The sequence below is a fragment of the Ovis canadensis genome, chromosome 3, assembly GCF_042477335.2.
Source record: "Ovis canadensis isolate MfBH-ARS-UI-01 breed Bighorn chromosome 3, ARS-UI_OviCan_v2, whole genome shotgun sequence".
NCBI lineage: Eukaryota > Metazoa > Chordata > Mammalia > Artiodactyla > Bovidae > Ovis > Ovis canadensis.
The window spans coordinates 202,576,103-202,597,005 of record NC_091247.1 but is presented as its reverse complement, the minus strand read 5'-3'; positions in this window follow the sequence as shown (position 1 = coordinate 202,597,005).

Here is a 20,903-nt window from a genome sequence, read left to right as displayed (position 1 = left end):
TAACCCAGGAGTAGGCAAACTTTTTCTGAAAACGTTGGATCACATATTTTTTAGGCTCTGCAGGTAACAAAAGGTCAACCTCTATCTATCTATCTATATATATTTTTTAACCTTTTAATGTATGGCAAAACCAATACAGTATTGTAAAGTAAAATAAAGTAAAAATAAAAATTAATTAAAAAAAAAGAAAAAAAATGTAAGAATAATTCTTACTTAACTTGGGGCCACAAACAGACAGGCTGTGGGCCCAATTTGGTTTGCAGAGCCTGCTTTAACCATAACTGCTTTCCTTGCCTGCTCCTGTAAATTTCAAGAGGACACCCCAATAAAAATACTGCAAGCAAATCCTTGTCTCAGAGCTGGTTTCCTGGGAACCTGATTACGACAGCTTAACAAAGGGAGGACTGAGACTGAGAGGTTTAACAAGAATTTGTTGGGAAACATGGTGACAACATTGATTTTACCCAAGCTCTGTGGTCCTAGAAAATAGAAACAATTAATCCTCCAAACCAGGGGTCTGCAACCTCTGAGATCTAATGCCTGATGATCTAAGGTGGACTTGATGTAATAATAATAGAAATAAAGTGCACAGTAAAGTCGCTTGAATCATCCTAAAACCATCCCCTGCCCTGGTCCGTGGGAATATTGTTTTCCATTAAACCCATGCCTAGGGCCAAAAAGGTTGGGGACTGCTGCCCCAAACCAGTTTTCCAAAAACTCCCACCCTATTGTGTTCCAGGAAAGGGCTTCTTATGAAGAACCATCCCCCCATACAACTCAGATCACCATCTACTTTCTCCTAACTCCCATGAGACTCTCAGATGACTCCCTTGTTTACCTATAAGGCCAGATACCACCCCTCAAAATTCCTATTCTTTGTCTCATAAATGATTGGCTGAACCATCTGTCCCCCCAAAACTAGCTAGACAAGGAAATAAACTGTTCCTGTTCTTCTAACAGACTGAGGCTTCCTCTGATGACAGAAACCAATCCCAAGTGTAAAACTGCTTCACCTGCAGCTTCAAGATTCTTCCCTATACAACCTACAAAACCACCCTGCTGAGACACTCCCATCCTCGGATCCCCCTGTTGCAATATTCTGAATAAATTAAATTTCATTATCTGTTCTGGGTGTTTTGCTTTTGAAACTGAGATAACCACGGGCAAAAGAAACATAATATACACAGGCACTAATGCATCAAAGGACTTGGTATTGTCAAAGAGACAAGAGAAAGTCTGATGTGGCAGGAATCGAGAGTTGTGGTTGGACTCTGAGTGAATGTCAGTGAGGGTAGACTGAATCACCTCATACGTTAAACCAAGCACTGGATCCTTGTTGCAGGAAAATTCCTGAGGCCTTTGTACAGTTCCCTCATGGAGGTAAAGAGGCTTGGTGACTAGCCAAGGGAGACTAAGACCGGCAATGGACAAAAAGAAGCAACCTGAAAGTCCACCTACAGAGGAATGGATAAAGATATGGCACATATATACAATGGAATATTACTCAGCCATAAAAAGGATGAAATAATGCCATTTGCAGTGACCTGGATGGACCTAGAGAGTGTCATACTGTCAGACAAATTTCATATGATATTGTTTATATGTGAAATGTAAAAAAAAAAAAAGGTACAAACAAACCTATTTACAAAACAGAAACAGAGTCACAGACGTAGAAAACAAACTTAGAATTGTGAAGGGGGAAAAGGGAGAAGGATAAATGGGGAGATTGGGATTGCCATATACACAATGCTGCTGCTGCTAAGTCGCTTCAGTCGTGTCCGACTCTGTGCGACCCCAGAGACGGCAGCCCACCAGGCTCCACCGTCCCTGGGATTCTCCAGGCAAGAGTACTGGAGTGGGTTGCCATTTCCTTCTCCAATGCATGAAAGTGAAAAGTGAAGTCGCTCAGTCGTGTCCGACTCATAGCGACTTCATGGACTGCAGCCTACCAGGCTCCCCTGCCCATGGGACTCTCCAGGCAAGAGTACTGGAGTGGGTTGCCACTGTCTTCTCCTACTATATATAAATATGCAGGTCAGGAAGCAACAGTTAGAACTGGACATGGAACAACAAACTGGTTCCAAACAGGAAAAGGAGTACGTCAAGGCTATATATTGTCACCCTGCTTATTTAACTTCTCTGCAGAGTACATTATGAGAAACACTGGACTGGAAGAAACACAAGCTGGAACCGGGAGAAATATCAATAACCTCAGATATGCAGATGACACCATCCTTATGGCAGAAAGTGAAGAGGAACTAAAAAGCCTCTTGATGAAAGTGAAAGAGGAGAGCAAAAAAGTTGGCTTAAAGCTCAACATTCAGAAAACGAAGATCATGGCATCTGGTCCCACCACTTCATGGGAAATAGATGGGGAAACAGTAGAAACAGTGTCAGACTTTATTTTTGGGGGGCTCCAAAATCACTGCAGATGGTGACTGCAGCCATGAAATTAAAAGACACTTACTCCTTGGAAGAAAAGTTATGACCAACCTAGATAGTATATTCAAGAGCAGAGACATTACTTTGCCGACTAAGGTCCGTCTAGTCAATGCTATGGTTTTTCCAGTGGTCATGTATGGATGTGAGAGTTGGACTGTGAAGAAGGCTGAGCACCAAAGAATTGATGCGTTTGAACTGTGGTGTTGGAGAAGACTCTTGAGGGTCCCTTGGACTGCAAGGAGACCCAACCAGTCCATTCTGAAGGAGATCAATCCTGGAATTTTTTTGGAAGGACTGATGCTTGAGCTGAAGCTCCAGTACTTTGGCCACCTCATGCAAAGAGTTGACTCATTGGAAAAGACTGATGCTGGAAGAGATTGGGGGCAGGAGGAGAAGGGGACGACCCAGGATGAGATGGCTGGATGGCATCACGGACTCGATGGATGTGAGTCTGAGTGAACTCTGGGAGATGGTGGTGGACAGGGAGGCCTGGCGTGCTGCAATTCACAAAGAGTCAGACACGACTGAGTGACTGAACTGAACTATATATAAAATAGATCACTTATAAGAACCTACTGTGTAGCACAGGGAACACAAGACTCTGCAAAGATCTATATGAGAATAGAATCTAAAAAAGAATGGACATATGCATATGCATAACTGATTCATTTTGCCATATAGCAGAAAATGACACAACACTGTAAATCAATTGTACGCCAATAAAAAGTAATTTAAAGAAAAGAGAAAGCGAGACAGAGACTGGTCCCTTGATGAGCAGAGATCTTCAACTGACACATCCTTAAAGTCCTCAAAATAATTTTGGGAACTGTATATCCACTTGTACATTTATAAGTTACCCTTAAGATTTTTCATAAAAAGCTTAAATTATTTCAGGTAATTCAGGCATATTGTAAATATTTACATCTTGAAATAAAATACGCATATGAAGTTTTTCTTTTTTCCTTTTTATATCAGGTTTTAAAAAGCAGTCAACAGAATCTAAATATCCTAGATTTATCTATCTCAAAAATAAGTGAACACTCTATTTTATACAGTTCCTTTATCTCTTTGAAATTTTCTATTTCATTTCACCAACATATTTTATGCTAATGTCATATATCTTTATGCTGGAAAGGTTTTTACTGGAAGTAAAAGTCTTTTATGCTAGAAAATATAATATATCTTTGCTCAAAACTCTGTATGTAATTTTCTCCATTGTCTATAGAGCCTTAGTTTAAAAATAGTTTTTTCTCTGATAAACATTTTTCAGCACAACATAAATATATTAAAATTTGGTGATTGGTTATTAAATACAAAATAAAACTTATGGAAGATATACCTTATAATGTATGGCTCAAACTAACATTTTCATTGAATTTATATATATATGAGTAAATATTATTAATTGCTGAAGAGAGAAAGGATTCAGCATCAAATATATTTTTCTTCTTATTTCATAGATATAAGAAATGAGCAAACTATCAGACAAATAAGTGGACAGGAGTAAAAAGTTTTCTGATAGCAATGTCACTCTGTTCTTTAAATTCTTCTGAATTATATACTAAAAATCACACCATAATCTATTGTCAAAAATTATTGCTGATGATGTATCAATTAACAAACTTGTTAGGTAGCCCTTTTATTGTATTGAAAGCAAAAAATTAGAAACCAACTTATTTGCAAAGGGCTTTATTATAATGGGCTTCCCTGGTGGTGTAGATGGTAAAGAGTCGGCTTACAATGGGGGAGATCCGGGTTCAATCCCTGGGTTGAGAAGATCCCCTGGAGGAGGGCATGGCAACTCACTCCAGTATTCTTGCCTAGAGAATCCCATGGACACAGGAGCCTTGTGGGCTATAATCCATGGGGTCACAAAAAGTCTGACACAACTGAGTGACTAACACTTTCAGTTTACTATACTAGGCCCTGACATTCTCGGTTTCTTGAAAGAGCACAAAGGCTTTACCAAGACTCAGCCAATGATTTGCCTTGTGCCTGCAACTCTGTCACTTAGAGGCATCTTATTTATCCAATATTCATAGACAGGGAGGAGGAAAACAAAGTATTAAATTCAGTACACCTTTGATAAGGTAAAAATCCTTTTAACTGTCAGTTTTTATCTTATGAAGGTCTAGGAGATTCAGAGTTTACTCCTGTAATTAGTGGAAAACCTTCACCATACAACCTAATAAGCAAAACTAACCCACATCAGAAAAACACTGAACTTCAAGTTTTCACTTTCAATAAAAGTGTTAATACATAGTTTCAGATATATAAAAATCACTGTGAAACAAATTAGAAATCAGGCCTTGTAGTACAAATTACTAAAAGTAGTCATTAACATTAAAATTTTTCATATCTAATTTATACATATTCTAATAAAGTCAAAAGCATAATAAAATGCCATCTTTATTTCTTCATTTGCAAGACTTATATGTAAAATTACAAATTATTTATGAAGTGTGGAGTGTATCAGCACAGTACTCCTTTGGCAAATATGTAACTTGTATGTTTTAAACTCTGATGTTCAGCTTTAGTATATAATTAAATAATAACTGTGTTTAAATTATAATAAAAGAATTAAAATGCCCTATGTATTTTATGAAAGAAATGATATGCAGTGCTAAAAATTACTTAGTCCAAAGAACACAGTTGTATTTCTTGCTAATAGAAAGCAGAAAATATTAAATATTTTATAAGTGAGAAAGATTAGGATGACTGAAATCAGAATAAATATTTTATGAAATGACCTGAGAAAGTAAGTTTAACTACATTAGCAAATAATGAACTCCAATCTGAAAGAAATCACATAAAATGTCCATTTACAGTTATCATCCTATGTCTTAAGAAATTTGATAATGTTAAAATGATTTCCAGTTATAGGTGAAAGAATTTTAATCCTTTGGTTCTTCATTTTGAGCTAATGGCCTGACTTGAGGATGTCTATCAGAAATGGCTGAAAAGAATCAGTTACCTTTGAATGGAAAACCTGTTCTCAGGACATTCTCTCCAGATCAATGCATGTGCCTACAACACTGGAAGCAACAGAAGAGGCAAAGTCACTCCCATCATTCAGCTCCACAACGTACCTGAATTCAGAATTTAACAACCCTCAACCAACATTCAAATGTTTTTCTGCTTATTGCCCCAGAAATTTTTTTAATATAAATTTATTAATTTTAATTGGATGCTAATTACTTTACAATATTGTATTGGTTTTGCTTTACATTGACATAAATCTACCATGGGTGTACATGTGTTCCCCATCTTGAACCCCCCTCTCACCTCCCTCCCCATACCATCCCTCTGGGTCATCCCAGTGCACCAGTCCCAAGCATCCTGTATCATGCATCAAACCTGGACTGGTGATTCATTTCACATATGATAATACACATGTTTCAATGCCATTCTTCCAAATCATCCCACCCTCACCCTCTCCCATAGAGTCCAAAAGACTGTTCTATACATCTGTGTCTCTTTTGCTGTCTCGAATACAGGGTTATCATTACCATCTTTCTAAAGTCCATATATATGTGTTATTATATTGTATTGGTGTTTTTCTTTCTAGCTTACTTCACTCTGTATAACAGGCTCCAATTTCATCCACCTCAACAGAACTGATTCAAATGAATTCTTTTTAACGGCTGAGTAACACTCCATTGTGTAAATGTACGCACAGCTTTCTTATCCATTCATCTGCTGATAGACATCTAGGTTGCTTCCATGTCCTGGGTATTATAAACAGTGCTGCGATGAACATTGGGTTACATGTGTCTCTTTCGATTCTGGTTTCCTCGGTGTGCATGCCCAGAAGTGGGATTGCTAGGTCATAAGGTAGTTCCATTTGCAATTTTTTAAGGAATCTCCACACTGTTCTCCATAGTGGCTGTACTAGTTTGCATTCCCACCAACAGTGTAAGAGGGTTCCCTTTTCTCCACACCCTCTCCAGTATTTATTGCTTGTAGACTTTTGGATAGCAGCCATTCTGACTGGCGTGAAATGGCACCTCATTGTGGTTTTGATTTGCATTTCTCTGATAATGAGTGATGTTGAGCATCTTTTCATGTGTTTCTTAGTCATCTGTATGTCTTCTTTGGGGAAATGTCTGTTTAGTTCTTTGGCTCATTTTTTGATTGGTTCGTTTATTTTTCTGGAATTGAGCTGCAGGAGTTGCTTGTATATTTTTGAGATTAGTTCTTTGTCAGTTGCTTTATTTGCTATTATTTTCTCCCATTCTAAAGGCTGTCTTTTCACTTTGTTTATAGTTTCCTTTGTTATGCAGAAGCTTCTAATTTTAATTAGGTCCCATTTGTTTATTTTTGCTTTTATTCCCAATATTCTAGCAGGTGGGTCATAGAGGATCCTGCTGTGATTTATGTCGGAGAGTGTTTTGCCTATGTTCTCCTCTAGGAGTTTTATAGTTTCTGGTCTTACGTTTAGATCTTTAATCCATTTTGAGTTTATTTTTGTGTATGGTGTTAAAAAGTGTTCTAGTTTCATTCTTTGACAAGTGGTTGACCAGATTTCCCAGCACCACTTGTTAAAGAGATTGTCTTTTCTCCTTTGTATATTCTTGCCTCCTTTGTCAAAGATAAGGTGTCCATAGGTGAGTGGATTTATCTCTGGGCTTGCTATTTTGTTCCATTGATCTATATTTCTGTCTTTGTGCCAGTACCATACTGTCTTGATGACTATGACTTTGTAGCAGAGCCTGAAGTCAGGCAGGTTGATTCCTCCAGTTCCATTCTTCTTTCTCAAGATTGCTTTGGCTATTCGAGGTTTTCTTGTATTTCCATACAAACTGTGAAATTATTTGTTCTAGCTCTGTGAAAAACACCATTGATAGCTTGATAGGGATTGCACTGAATCTATATAGTGCTTTGGGTAGTATACTCATTTTCACTATATTGATTCTTCCAATCCATGAACACGGTCCTCTTTGATTTCTTTCACCAGTGTTTTATAGTTTTCTATATATAGGTCTTTTGTTTCTTTAGGTAGGTAGATATATCCCTAAGTATTTTACTCTTTACGCTGCAATGGTAAATGGAATTGTTTCCTTAATTTCTCTTTCTATTTTCTCATTATTAGTGTATAGGAATGCAAGGAATTTCTGTGTGTTTATTATATATTCTGCAACTTTACTATATTCCTTGATTAGCTCTAGTAATTTTCTGGTGGAGTCTTTAGGGTTTTCTATGTAGAGGATCATGTCATCTGCAAACAGTGAGAGTTTTACATCTTCTTTTCCAATTTGGATTCCTTTTATTTCTTTTTCTGCTCTGATTGCTGTGGCCAAAACTTCCAAAACTATGTTGAATAGTAATGGTGAGAGTGGGCACTCTTGTCTTGTTCCTGACTTTAGGGGAAATGCTTTCAATTTTTCACCATTGAGGATAATGTTTGCTGAGGGTTTGTCATATATAGCTTTTATTATGTTGAGGTATGTTCCTTCTATTCCTGCTTTCTGGAGGGTTTTTATCATAAATGAATGTTGAATTTTGTCAAAGACTTTCTTTGCATCTATTGAGATAATCATATGACTTTTATTTTTCAATTTGTTAATGTGGTATATTACATTGATTTGCAGATATTGAAGAATCCTTGCATTCCTGGGATAAAGCCCACTTGGTCATGATGTATGATCCTTTTAATGTGTTGTTGGATTCTGTTTGCTAGAATTTTGTTAAGGATTTTTGCATCTATGTTCATCAGTGATATTGTCCTGTAGTTTTCTGTTTTTGCAGCATCTTTGTCCAGTTTTGGTATTAGGGTGATGGTGGCCTCATAGAATGAGTTTGGAAGTTTACCTTCCTCTGCAATTTTCTGGAAGAGTAGGATAGGTATTAGCTCGTCTGTAAATTTTTCATAGAATTCAGCTGTGAAGCCATCTGGACCTGGGCTTTTGTTTGCTGGAATATTTCTGATTACAGTTTTAATTTCCATGCTTGTAATGGGTCTATTAAGATTCTCTAGTTCTTCCTGGTTCAGTTTTGGAAAGTCATACTTTTCTAACAATTCGTCCATTTCTTCCAAGTTGTCCATTTTATTGGCATATAGTTGCTGGTAGTAGTCTCTTATGAGCCTTTGTATTTCTGTGTTGTCTGTTGTGATCTCTCCATTTTCATTTCTAATTTTATTGATTTGATTTTTCTCCCTTTGTTTCTTGATGAGTCTGGCTAATGGTCCCAAACAGGATAAACCCAAGGTGAAACACCCCAAGACACATATTAACCCAATTACCAAAGATCAAACACAAAGAACAAATATTAAAAGCAGCAAGGGAAAAACAACAAATAACACTCAAGGGGATTCCCATAAGGATAACAGCTAATCTTTCAATAGAAACTCTTCAGGCCAGGAGGGAATGCCAAGACTTACTTTAAGTGATGAAAGAAAATAAACTTTAGCCCAGATTACTGTACCCAGCAAGGATCTCATTCAAATATGAATGAGAAATTAAAAGCTTTACCTACAAGCAAAAGCTGAGAGAATTCAGCAGCACCAAACCAGCTCTCCAACAAATGCTTAAGGATCTTCTCTAGACAGGAAACACAGAAAGGGTGTATAAACTCAAACCCAAAACAATAAAGTAAGTGGCAATGGGATCATACTTATCAATAATTACCTTAAATGTAAATGGGTTGAATGCCCCAACCAAAAGACAAAAACTGGCTGAATGGATACACAAACAATATTCCTGTATATGTTGTCTACAAGAGACTCACCTCGAAACAAGGGACACATACAGACTGAAAGTGAAGGGCTAGGAAAAGATATTGCATGCAAATAGAGACCAAAAGAAAGCAGGAGTAGCAATACTCATATCTGATAAAATAGACTTTAAAACAAAGGCTGTGAAAAGAGACAAAGAAGGACACTACATAATGACCAAACGATCAATCCAAGAAGAAGCTACAACAATTATAAATATATATGCACCCAAAATAGGAGCACTGCAATATGTAAGACAAATGCTAACAAGTATGAAAGGGGAAATTAACAATAACACAATAATAGTGGGAGACTTTAATACCCCACTCACACCTATGGATAGATCAACCAAACAGAAAATTAACAAGGAAACACAAACTTTAAATAATACAATAGACCAGTTAGACCTAATTGATATCTATAGGACATTTCACCCCAAAACAATGAATTTCATTTTTTTCTCAAGCGCACACAGAACCTTCTCCAGGATAGATCACATCCTGGGCCATAAATCAAGCCTTGGTAAATTCAAAAATATTGAAATCATTCCAAGCATCTTTTCTGACCACAATGCAGTAAGATTAGGTCTCAATTACAAGAGAAAAACTATTAAAAATTCCAACATATGGAGGCTGAACAACACGCTACTAAATAACCAACAAATCACAGAAGAAATCAAAATATGCACAGAAACGAATGAAAATGAAAACACAACAACCCAAAACCTGTGGGACACTGTAAAAGTAGTGCTAAGGGGAAGGTTCACAGCAATACAGGCATACCTTAAGAAACAAGTCAAATAAATAACCTAACTCTACACCTACAGCAACTAGAAAAGGAAGAAATGAAGAACCCAGGCTTAGTAGAAGGAAAGAAATCTTAAAAATTAGGGCAGAAATAAATGCAAAAGAAACAAAAGAGACCATAGCAAAAATCAACAAAGCCAAAAGTTAGTTCTTTGAGAAGATAAATAAAATTGACAAACCATTAGCCTAAAACTTTTTATACCCAGGGAAAATGTCCCATAGCAAGATTTGAGCCAGAACAGAGTGGAGATAAAACTATTAAGAAAAGACAGGTGGCAACAGAGAATCTGCTTGATCATGCAGGAGAGTTCTCAGTAGATACATTTTAGGAAAAGCATATATGGAAATTGAGAATCCGGAAAATAATTCCCTTAACTTAAATTCCCAAAGGTATGAACAGCCCAGTTGGAAGACTGTCATCCTGAGGCTTGTGCAATCTAGTTTCAGACTACTAGAAACAGAAAACTAATAATAAGGAAATGAACAAAAAGCATGAGATAACTTGCAAAAGGTTCATGCCCTACTCTATGTCACAAGTGATTCTGCACATTTGCTTCTTCATAGTATTTCTATGAAAGAATAGAAAGAGTTTACTTCTTTATGTCACAAACAAAAAAGAAAAAGTTATAATTGAGGGCCATCATTATTGTCAGTCATCTCAGGGGTAAATAAAAAGGGTCCCCTCACCTCCAGGTAAGAAATGACCAATCCATTTTACAGAGGTTGCTTCCTAAGATAGGGATGCGATGTAGTGGGGGATAGGGTAAAGGTAAGGCCACTGGAGCGGAGCAGAGGGAGTATCTTCACTGTTCAATCATTTGGGAGAACTCCAGGAAAGTAAACTGTCCTACTGTAGAACTGAAAAACCAGTACAAGCAGTATCTGTTTACAACTTAATATTTATGATAGGAGAATAAAAGGCACTTTATCGAAAAATTCTTTAAGTTGCTGTCTGCTTCAAGGAGATCAAACCAGTCAATCCTAAAGGAAATCCACCTGAATATTCATTGGAAGGACTGATGCTGAAGCTGAAGCTCCAATACTTTGACCACCTGATCCAAAGAGCCGACTCAATGAAAATGACCCTGATGCTGGGAAGGACTGAAGGCAAGAGAAGAAGGGTGAGATGGTTGGATGGCACCACCAATTCAATGGACAGAGTTTGAGCAAATTCTGGGAGATGGTGAAGGACAGGGAAGCCTGGCATGCTGCAGTTCAAGGAGTTGCAAAGAGTCGGACATGACTGAGAGACTGAACAACAACTGTTTCCTAAACTGAGTATTTCACTGACTGCCATATAAACAAAGCCATTAATTCAGTTAGGGCCTACAAAGCAGAAGAAAGTCCCTCTTTGGCTAAAAATTTATCTAAATTATCTAAATTATGTGATACATAATTTTATACTTTTTAAATTTTTTTCAGATTTTGTTGATGTGTAGTATTTTATTGCAAGATGCAAATATTTATGAATGAAATTACATGGAACAATTTAAACTTTTTATGAAAAATCCTAAGGGTAACTTGTAAATGTAAAATTGTAGATACAGTTTCCCAAAATTATCTTGAGGATTTTAAAGATTTATCAGTTCAAGACCTTTGCTCATAAAGGGGCCATGCTCTCTCTCACTCTCTCTTTTTTTTAATTAATTTTTATTGGAGTACACTTGATTTACAATGTGTTATTTTCTGCTGTACAGCAAAGTCAGTCAGTTATACATATGCATACATCCATTCTTTTTTAAATTCTATTCCCATACAGGTCATTACAGAGTACTAAGTAGAGTTCCCTGTGCTATACCGTAGGTTCTTATGAGTTATTTATTTTTTATATAGTAGTATGCAAATGTCAATCCCAATTTCCAAAGTTATCCCTCTCCCCTTTCTTCCTTTGTAATGATGTTTGTTTTCTACATCTGTGACTCTATCTCTGTTTTGTAAAAGGTTCATTTATACCATTTTTTTTCAGATTTCACATATAAGTGATATCACAAGACATTTGTCTGACTTATTTCACTCACTGTGATAATCTCTAGGCCCATCAAAGTCTCAACCACTGAATTAACAAGAAAGTCCCCCCAAACTATTTCATATATATATTGAGACTATATATTTATATATTATACGAATAAAAAAGAGGCTTGTTTTTCAAACCTAAATACTTACATATTCATATTTATTATGATAAAACGGAAGGAACATCTTTCTAAAGGAGGCCTAGTAGGAAAACTGCTTGAGTGCTTCAATTTCCATTTTAAAAATTAATCTTGCAACATTTTATACAAAATCTTATAATTGGTTCTATAGTTAATTAAAATTTCATTAGAGAGCAGATATGAAAAGTGCAGCTTATTTGAAGTATTTATTATTCCTTCTTGGATTACTAATGAATTAAACCCTCAAGTGCATCTATATTAAAGTTACCTTCCTGCTCATCTATCTACATATTTGGAAAGTAATATATTAAAACCAAGAGGGCTTGATATATTTGGCGCTATTATTTTGTCTGCCTAACTTGTGAATGTAAATTTATTCCATGGTACTTTCTGAAAAATTAACTACTGTTTCAGCTAACAGTCTTTTTCAGTCCAGTTATTTTAATAATTAGGATTCTATTTGAAGTTCATTTTCATTTAAGCATATTACAATTTCTGTCAACATTTTTCTCTTCATCAAAAAGCTGGTTTGAAGCCATATCAACAACATTAACTGTTCTAACCTGTAGAATTTTCATGAAACAAGATGCGACTTTGTCCTCTGGAATTTAGTTAGCATTCCTTAATCTCTTTAAAACAGATTTCAACTCAAGATGACTAAAAATATTGAATCACTATGTTGTGTACCTGAAACTAAAATAATATTTTAAGTCAATTATACCTAAATTTAAAAAAAGTAAAATAGAAAAACCAAAAATCTTCCTAAAGAGACAGATTTGAAAGAACCCAACCATTGATATTAATACAAACATTGGTATTTTTGAAGATGCTTTGGATATTTCTTAATTGCAAATGTCCTGCTATGAAATTGATTAAATTATATGCAAAGTAAAATGCATATATACAGATATTTTTGTTAGTATTGAATATTACTAGCATCTGTTTCTATATTCAGAAACTCATGGAAAACATTCCTTAAGGGTTTAAAATATTTCCTACTGTGAAAAGTTCTCAATTTATTACAAGCCAATTAAAGAAAGTTTATTATACTCATGGACATTACAGCAGACTCACTACTATAAATATACATTTTCCCCACTGCTATCACAAGGTGAATTTTTCCCACCTTAAGTGGGAATAAGATTTTTTCAAAGAAGAATACGAGGTTTTCGCAGTTCTCCTTTTCCTACAACAAGCAACTAGGCAGGCCCCAATGTTTAAGGGACAGACACAAAGATCAGAAAAAGGACACTTCTAACCTCACAGTCTCTCTGTCAGGAGGAAAGACATGAAGTTGATATTTGACCATTGTGGAGGTGCAAAATCGGCAATTTTCAGTAATTCGGCCTATAAAGTTGATGTTCTTCTTTAATCCAATTTTCCTATGGATTTACCCTGTGTTCTCCATAAAGGAGGTCTATGGAAGTGTCTACACGGCTACTCAAGAGGAAACTTTGCCATGTGGAGAGGAAGGAGACCTTGTGGATAGAGCTCCAGGACTTTCTTGCTTATTAAACCCCAGAAGCTTTGTTTTTATCCTTTTTACTTAGGATTCTATGCTCTTTAAACACTTCATTATCCTCATTTCTTCCACTAACACTGCAACTTTTCAACTTTCTTACAAACCAAAGGTTCAGTTCAGTTCAGTTCAGTTCAGTGGCTCAGTCGTGTCCAACTCTTTGTGACCCCGTGAATTGCAGCACGCCAGGCCTCCCTGTCCAACTCCCGGAGTTCAGTCAGATTCACATTCATTGAGTCAGGGGTGCCATCCAGCCTCTGTCGTCCCCTTCTTCTCCTGCCCTCAATTCCTCCCACCATCAAAGTCTTTTCCAATGAGTCAACTCTTCGCATGAGGTGGCCAAAGTCCTGGAGTTTCAGCTTTGGCATCATTCCTTCCAAAGAAATCCCAGGGTTGATCTCCTTCAGAATGGACTGGTTGGATCTCTTTGCAGTCCAAGGGACTCTCAAGAGTCTTCTCCAACACCACAGTTCAAAAGTATCAATTCTTCGGTGCTCAGCCTTCTTCACAGTCCAACTCTCACATCCATACCTGACTACTGGAAAAACCATAGCCTTGACTAGATGGACCTTGATCGGCAAAGTAATGTCTCTGCTTTTGAATATGTTATCTAGGTTGGTCATAACTTTTCTTCCAAGGAGTAAGTGTCTTTTAATTTCATGGCTGCAGTCACCATCTGCAGTGATTTTGGAGCCCCAAAGAATAAAGTCTGACATTGTTTCCACTGTTTCCCCATCTATTTCCCATGAAGTGATGGGACCAGATGCCATGATCTTCGTTTTCTGAATGTTGAGCTTTAACCCAACTTTTTCACTCTCCTCTTTCACTTTCATCAAGAGGCTTTTTAGTTCCTCTTCACTTTCTGCCATAAGGATGGTGTCATCTGCATATCTGAGGTTATTGATATTTCTCCAGGCAATCTTGATTCCAGCTTATCTTTCTTCCAGTCCAGCGTTTCTCATGATGTACTCTGCATGTAAGTTAAATAAGCAGGGTGACAATATACAGCCTTGACGTACTCCTTTTCCTGTTTGGAACCAGTCTGTTGTTCCATGTCCAGTTCTAACTGTTACTTCCTGGCCTGCATACAGATTTCTCAAGAGGCAGGTTATAAGGTCTGGGATTCCCATCTCTCTCAGAATTTTCCACAGTTTATTGTGATCCACACATCAAAGGCTTTGGCATAGTCAATAAAGCAGAAGTAGATGTTTTTCTGGAACTCTCTTGCTTTTTCCATAATCCAGCGGATGTTGGCAATTTGATCTCTGGTTCCTCTGCCTTTCCTAAAACCAGCTTGAACATCAGGGAGTTCACAGTTCACGTATTGCTGAAGCCTGGCTTGGAGAATTTTGAGCATTACTTTACTAGCATGTGAGATGAGTGCAATTGTGCGGTAGTTTGAGCATTCTTTGGCATTGCCTTTCTTTGGAATTGGAAAGAAAACTGACATTTTCCAGTCCTGTGGCCACCGCTGAGTTTTCCAAATTTGCTGGCATATTGAGTACAGCACTTTCACAGTATCATCTTTCAAGATTTGAAATAGCTCAACTGGAATTCCATCACCTCCACTAGCTTTGTTCACAGTGATGCTTCCTAAGGCCCACTTGACTTCACATTCCAGGATATCTGGCTCTAGATGAGTGATCACACCTTCATGATTATCTGGGTCGTGAAGATCTTTTTTGTGCAGTTCTTCTGTGTATTCTTGCCACCTCTTCTTAATATCTTCTGCTTCTGTGAGGTCCAGACCATTTCTGTCCTTTATCGAGGCCATCTTTGCATGAAATGTTCCCTTGGTATCTCTAATTTTCTTGAAGAGATCTCTAGTCTTTCTCATTCTGTTGTTTTCCTCTATTTCTTTGCACTGATCACTGAAGAAGGCTTTCTTATCTCTTCTTGCTATTCTTTGGAACTCTGCATTCAGATGCTTATATCTTTCCTTTTCTCCTTTGCTTTTCGCCTGTCCTTTTCACAGCTATTTGTAAGGCATTCCCAGACAGCCATTTTGCTTTTTCGCATTTCTTTTCCATGGCGATGGTCTTGATCCCTGTCTCCTGTACAATGTCACGAACCTCATTCCATAGTTCATCAGGCACTCTATCTATCAGATCTAGGCCCTTAAATCTACTTCTCACTTCCACTGTATAATCATAAGGGATTTGTTTTAGGTCATACCTTAATGGTCTAGCAGTTTTCCCTACTTTCTTCAATTTAAGTCTGAATTCGGTAATAAGGAGTTCATGATCTGAGCCATACTCAGCTCCTGGTCTTGTTTTTGTTGACTGTATAGAGCTTCTCCATCTTTGGCTGCAAAGAATATTAGCAATCTGATTTCGGTGTTGACCATCTGGTGATTTCCATGTGTAAAGTCTTCTCTTGTGTTGTTAGAAGAGGGTGTTTGCTATGACCAGTGCATTTTCTTGGCAAAACTCTATTAGCCTTTGCCCTGCTTCATTCCGCATTCCAAGGCCAAATTTGCCTGTTACTCCAGGTGTTTCTTGACTTCCTACTTTTGCGTTCCAGTCTCCTATAATGAAAAGGACATCTTTTTTGGGTGTTAGTTCTAAAAGGTCTTGTAGGTCTTCATAGAACCGTTCAACTCAGTTTCTTCAGTGTTACCGGTTGGGGCATAGACTTGGATTACCGTGATACTGAGTGGTTTGCCTTGGAGCAGAGATCATTCTGTAATTTTTAAGACTGCATTCAAGTACTGCATTTTGGACTCTTGTAACCAAAGTCAAATATCACATTAATGATTGATGTATTTTGACCAGTACTGGCTTCAATAGCACCATGCCCCATATAGTACCCCATGCATTACAGTTATATTTTTGGTCAAGCAGTTCATTAATCACTTTATGGTGGAAATGAAAGTGTCAGATGCTACTCTTTGGCCTATCCCCAAGCTTCTGCCCTTTTAATGGCAGAACTATGTATTTTGACTTGATGCCCATATTCTAAATGTGAGGTCAAAAAAAAAAAAGAATTAAAAGGGCAAAGGCTATGAAATTTCACCTCAGAACCAGGAAAATGAAAGCCACTGGGAGAGGGCAATGGAGCATTCTGGATAGAGAAATGGACTGTTGCATCCTAGCAAACCTTTGTAGGAACACCTAGTTGTTCTATAGAAAATGCACCCAATCTACAAAGTGTAAAAGAAACAGCAGACCATTTCCTTAAGGGAGGAAAAACCCCCTTGTTTAATGCTTATGAGGGAGTCTCTTTATGGGGAAGCAAAGAGACCATTGTTAACTAATCAGACTAAGAATGGGAGAAGCTGCTGCTATAGCTGCTGCTAAGTCGCTTCAGTCGTGTCTGACTCTGTGCGACCCCACAGACGGCAGCCCACCAGGCTCTCCTGTCCCTGGGGTTCTCCAGGCAAAAACACTGGAGTGGGTTGCCATTTCCTTCTCCAATGCATGAAAGTGAAAAGTGAAAGTGAAGTCATTCAGTCGTGTCTGACTCTTAGCGACCTCATGGACTGCAGAATACCAGGCTCCTCCGTCCATGGGATTTTCCAGGCAAGAGTACTGGAGTGGGGTGCCATTGCCTAAAAATGGGAGAAAAACAGTTATAAAGTCCAATTTTAAAGTCTGTGAGATAAAGAGATGGGAAAGTACCCTCTAATTAACCAAACTTGTGTTTTACATGAGTACATACTTTGTAAGTCCTAATGAAAAGATTTTATATGTGAATCATAGCCAGATCTTATTATCTGCCTGGAAAAATGGGGGTTACTGGTCTAAAACACAAAGTACTAATGTGACTTTACATGTGAACATGCAGTTATTATAGAAAATCTGGAGTGGAATGTATCCAAATTTAAAACTAAACTTTAAAAATGGAACAAGGAATCATAGGAAGTGCCCAAGTAAACAAATTTGCTTTCTAAAGATAAAGAAGGGTTTTTTCTTAAGACCTAGAGAACCTAAATCATCCATCAATAAAGTTCACCTATTATTCAACATGCAGCAGCGCACACTTCAATAGGAATTTAAATTCAATTACACATATTTCCCCTATGATTTGATGGTGTGACAACACATCTTTAAACTTTTTTAAAAACTACCTGGATTTTATTTTGCCAGTTTGTGTGAAATTGTTACTAAACTGATTTTTTTCCTCTGCCAAGAGCTGATGCCACTTGGTTGAATATTCCTGTCTAGTCCATTAAGTGGTGGACACCCTTTATGAGATAGTAAATGCTCACATGTATTTGTGCATGTTTCCATTTTTCTGTTTTTCTTCCAGTAAGTCCTTATTCCATATTTTTAAACATGTTACTTCAGGACATAACTCTTCTTTGTCAAAAAGGGTTTTGACCATTCTTACCTCATTATTTTTTCCTCTAGATTAACATCAGAATTTTTGTCAAGTTGCTCCAAAAATTACTCTCTAATTTAACTGTAAGTCTGTTAAACCTGGGCTTCCCCAGTGGCTCAGCAGTTAAGAAACTACCTGGTAATACAAGAACAGCAGGAGATGCAGGTTCAATCCTTGGGTAGGGAAGATCCCTTGGAGGAGGGCATGGCAAGCCACTCCAGTATTCTTGCCCAGAGAATCTCATGGACAGAGGAGCCTGGGGGCTACAGTCCATAGGATCGCAAAGAGTCAGACACAATTGAGGCGACTGAGCATGAATGCACATACTGATAAGAACTCTAGGAAGTATCATCGCTACTCCTAAATTACAGAGTGTAACTGAATCTTGGAAATTCTAAGCAGCTACTAAGTGGAGGAACCAGAATCCAAGCCTGGGCCAGTTTGAATCCAAACCCATGATGTTAATTATATCCAGATACATTCTTCTCAATAATTGTATCACAATATATGCAGAGTACACCATGCAAAATGTCAGGCTGGATGAACCACAAGCTGGAATCAAGATTACCAGGAAAAATATCAATAACCTCCAATATGCAGATGACACCACCCTTATGGCAGAAAGTGAAGAGGAACTGAAGAGCCTGTTGATGAAAATGAAAGAGGAGAGTGAAAAAGTTGGCTTCAAACTCAACATTCAAAAAATGAAGATCATGGCATCTGGTCCCATCACTTCATGATGGGGAAACAATGGAAACAGTGAAAAACTTTATTTTCTTGGGCTCCAAAAACACTGCAGATGGGGACTGCAGCCATGAAATTAAAAGACAGTTGCTCCTTGGAAGGAAAGTTATGACCAACCTAGACAACATATTAAAAAGCAGAGACATTACTTTGTCAACAAAGGTCCGTCTAGACAAAGCTATGGTTTTTCCAGTAGTCATGTATGCATGTAAGAGTTGGATCATAAAGAAAGCTGAGCACCAAAGAACTGATGCTTTTGAATGTGGTGCTGGAGAAGACTCTTGAAAGTCCCTTGGACTGCAAGGAGATCAAACCAGTCCATCCTAAAGGAAATCAGTCCTGAATGTTCAGTGGAAGGACTGATGTTGAAGCTGAAGCTCCAATACCTTGGCAACCTGATACAAAGAACTGACTCATTAGAAAAGACCCTGATGCTGGGAAAGATTGAAGGCAAGAGGAGAAGGGAACAACAGAGCATGAGATGATTGGATGGCATCACCAACTTGATGGACATGAGTTTGAACAAGCTCGGGGAGTTGGTGACGGATAGGGACACCTGGCTTGTTGCAGTCCGTGGGGCTGCAAAGAGTCGGACATGACAGTGACTGAACTGAAATGATACTCTTCTCATTGAGTATTATATGTCTCTCCATCCATTCAAGAATTCTTACATATACAGCAGTAAAATATTATGGTTTTCTTTATATTTCTTTACATTTCTTAAGTTAATTCCTACTAGTATCATTTGTTCCACAGCAATTGTGAATGAAATTCCTTGCTGTTTTGTTTAAATGGTCATTATATCATTAATAATTATTGTTTTGTACACTGTTCTTGAATCCAGCCACTTCAGTGAGATTTCTTAATTCTGGAATGGTAACTTCTAAAAAACTATGTCATCAGCAAACAATGATAATTGGTCTCAGTCTTTCAAACTATTCTGGTCTTTACTGTTTCTTGTAAAACTACATTGACCTCTAATACTGTCAAATAATATGGTGCAAAAAATAATTTAATGATAAGAAAAGGTCTTTTTTTATACATAACTCTTAGTTTGAGATATTTTTATTAATTAATTTTAAAGTATTTATTATTTTTATGGTGAATACATTAGATTTTGTTAAATACCTTTTGAATATTTTTTAATATTATTTTTCCTTATTTAATCCATTGATATGAAATCAATGGATTAATATCAAACCATCCTTGTATTTTTAAAGTATCATGTTGATGTGTGGCAAAACCAATACAATATTGGAAAGTAAAAAAAAAAATAACAATAAAATACAAACTACTTTCTCATGGTGAAGTGTTTTACACCATGATAGAGTATTTCAATTTATTAATATCTCATTAGAATTTCCTTCTTAATGAAGGGTAGAAGTTTGTAATTCTGTTGCACAGTATCTTTTTCAGGTTTTAATAAAATATGTGATAATTAAATTATTTACTTATTGTTTCAATTAGAGTACCAGGAAGAAACAAATACCATATGCCAAAATTAAGATCATTCCAAAGATTAATAAAGTTACAATGTACAGAGAGGTGAGCAGGGAGTAGAGAAACCACAGACTACACTGCAGTACATTAGGGCTGCTAACACTTAGATCTGATGGAAAAGATCTAACACACCTAGTTCACAGGTAGGAGTAGATACCAGACCTGAAATGAGAGAATAACTTGAAAATGGTCACCTTGAGAAAATTTGCGATCTTCAATTGGGCTCTCAAATAGGTAACTACTTGGGAAGGGAGCCAAGAGAATATATACCACACCCTCCCTTTTGTCCCTCCTTCCTGTCTCCTGCTGGGTTTCCCCTTTGGCTAAGCCCAGTGTAAAAGCAGAGGACAAGGAGTTTTCTGATGAAGCGGTCTGTTACAGGGGGTAGGGTAGAGACGAGGAGTTAACCCAGAGAGGCATAAGAAGGACACACAGCACAGGTTTTCAATGCTCTGGAGTTAAAAATAGACTTCTGAAAGGAACTCTACCTTGAGATTTTAAATAGATGATTTATAAAGACTCTGTGACTCTGGAGTATATAATTTTAGATAATTGGAGTGTTTCTACATTTTTTTCTAATGATTATGTTAGAAAAGTTTTCTACATCTTGGGTTAATTTAAATAGTTTTTTTAAAAGCTCTAATAAGCATAAAATTCTCTTATGATTTTATCTACTCTTCATTAATAATTAAATCCTCTCA